This window comes from Papio anubis, unplaced genomic scaffold (assembly GCF_008728515.1).
Source record: "Papio anubis isolate 15944 unplaced genomic scaffold, Panubis1.0 scaffold2420, whole genome shotgun sequence".
NCBI classification, from domain to species: domain Eukaryota; kingdom Metazoa; phylum Chordata; class Mammalia; order Primates; family Cercopithecidae; genus Papio; species Papio anubis.
The window spans coordinates 2,984-5,525 of record NW_022162481.1 but is presented as its reverse complement, the minus strand read 5'-3'; the positions used below and the strand labels follow the sequence as shown (position 1 = coordinate 5,525).

General features: G+C 50.5%; 1 pseudogene; it reads left to right on the top strand.

Annotated features, from left to right (window-relative positions):
* The first annotated feature begins 1,562 nt into the window (after positions 1–1,562).
* Positions 1,563–2,211, top strand: LOC101023225 (annotated as a pseudogene).
* The last annotated feature ends 331 nt before the right edge of the window (positions 2,212–2,542 follow it).

The following is a 2,542-nucleotide window of genomic DNA, read 5'->3' as shown; positions in this document are numbered from 1 at the left end:
TACGCTCACAGGACTTAAATCAAACAAACAACACACACAGGTGGGTGAGAAGGCAGGCAGATGACTCAATTCTGTGCCCACCGCCCATGGCCCCTGATGGGCCATGCCTTCTGCTTAGACAACAGCCTCCTGGAGCCCACAGATGGGGGCAGTGGCATAAACTCAGACCTGCAGCTGAGGCCTGACTCGCCGCAATGGCCCTGTCCCCCATCGCCAGTGACAGACCTGTCACTCTCTCACTGATCCTTCATTTTCCTATGCAATGGGGCTAATATTGCCTCTTTCTAAGGTTGCTATGAGGATTAATTTTTGAGATAATAGACATTGAGATAACAAACCTGCCAAGTGCTACATCGATGTGATTATCCTGAGATTGAGAGGAAATGTCAATGTGGCACTAGATGGTGGCATGGCCGTGAGTGGGAGAGAGAGTGTGGATGTTCCGGATGTCCCGGATCTCTACCAAACAGAAGATGCAGCGAAAGGACAGCCAGTGTTCCTGGTGTCTCCTTTTCCCCTCAGGGCAATGATTTACGGGTTTTCTGTGCCTCAGTTTTCTTCCTTTCAAATGGAGTTAATAATACTGTCTGTCTCGGGGATATTCACAGACGTGAACAATTAATGATTGCAAAGAGCTTTGAAAATAAATGAGTTCACTCATAATGGTGGTGCTTGATATTTATAATAATAAGCCTGTGCTGCTGGCTTCACGAACTATATTCATTGGTACAGGGCTTAGTTTTATGACTGGCTTTTTCAAACTTAACATAAAATACTCTTATTTTAAAGTAATCAAATGACCTTCCTGCATTCATCCAGGGTCTTATTTGGAAAAACTTAAGATTTGATCATAGATCTATTTTAAACAGTGCCAAGTTAACTGACATTGATGCCATCGTATCTGGGGTCCCTAGGAAATCCAGAAGGGGACAATGAATGGTAGGAAGACTCGGACTTGGGTCTGCCTGTAACACTCGGAGCCTGCAAGGCAACACAGTTAATTGAGTTTTATTAAAATGACTTGGTGTGGCTATAAACCAAATCACACCCTTCTAGCCCACACGAAGAGCTTCCCGTAAAAGCCGTGCGGTGGGAAGGCCTCTCCTGTCTCCTCTGTGCAGTAGGCAGACATGGATGACACGGAGGTGTGAATTCAGCCTGCACCTCCTACAGATGAGCTGTTGAAGGTGATGGCCACAGCAAGTCCGCACCAAGTGCTCTTTAAACTCAGCAAACTATCCAAAGAACAGAAAACCAAACAGCGCATGTTCTCACTCATAGGTGGGAACTGAACCATGAGATCACTTGGACCCAGGAAGGGGAACATCACACACGGGGGCCTATTGTGGGGTGGGGGGATGGGGGAGGGAGAGCATTAGGAGATATACCTATTGTAAATGACGAGTTAACAGGTGCAGCACGCCAACATGGCACATGTGTACATATGTAACAAACCTGCACGTTGTGCACATGTACCCTAGAACTTAAATTAAAAATTAAAAATTAAAAAAAAATGAGTATTTCTTTAAACAAAGAACCTTCCCGGCATTGCCTCCCGAGGTATGATTAATGAGGCCCGGCACCTCCTTCCTCACTCAGCGATCACTTCTCTGCAGCGCCTTCCCAGACGCAGGTTCGCTCAGGGAGGCGGGAAGATTTCAGGCGATGTCTGTTCTTGTCTTTTGTCAACACAGAGAAGGATGGAGACCCCACTGGTCAGGCGAGCCCCGCGGTCCCTGTTCCTCACTTCACCGCCTGGGGAAGCCTGGTCCCCATCGATTCGCCAAGGAACAAGGAAACAACGCGTCTTACCTGGATGGCGGGTCCCCCTCACGGTGGCCTTGGATCCGGCCTCAGCCAGAGAGGCAGCGCCTCGCTCACGGCTCCCCCGGCGGCTGCCTTACCCGGGAGCGCCACCCCGTGCCCCGCCAGAGGAAGTGCAAGTACCCCCGCAGCACGGGCCGAAAGCCACACTGTGGACCCGCAGCGCAGCTCCAAGAAATCCCAAGTCCATTCACCAGAGGAGCTTCTCCAACAAATCATTGAAAACTGAAACGAGAAATGAGTCTCCACGGGTATCCCCTTGAGTAGGCTGTACGGAAAATGCAACCTGGTCAGCTGCATTTCTGCTGCCAGCCCTCCTCCAGACAAGCACTGGCCTCGAGAAGGGCAAAGGGCAGGTAGCAGCTCCGACGCAGGCGGCCGCGGCGTGGGGTCACAGTTCAGAGGCCTTCTCAGCTGAACCTGAAGTTAGTCTAAGCTCGGGCCCCAGAGTGAGGACACGGGGTGAGGCATCCGATTCCCCATCAGCTCCTTTACCTAAAGCTGTGCAGAGAATCCGAGGCTATGAGTGGAGGTGGGGGAAAGATGTACAGGGGATGCTCTGGTTTCACTCCTGAGATACGAGAACGTCCTCCGAACACACATGCAGAGAGCTGGACTTCTAGACAGACAAAATCCAAATCCTTTCTTTCCTCCCAGCATAAGGGAACGATCCGGTAAGAGCTGGTGTTCATCGATGCTACGTGTCCAGAATGGGGCT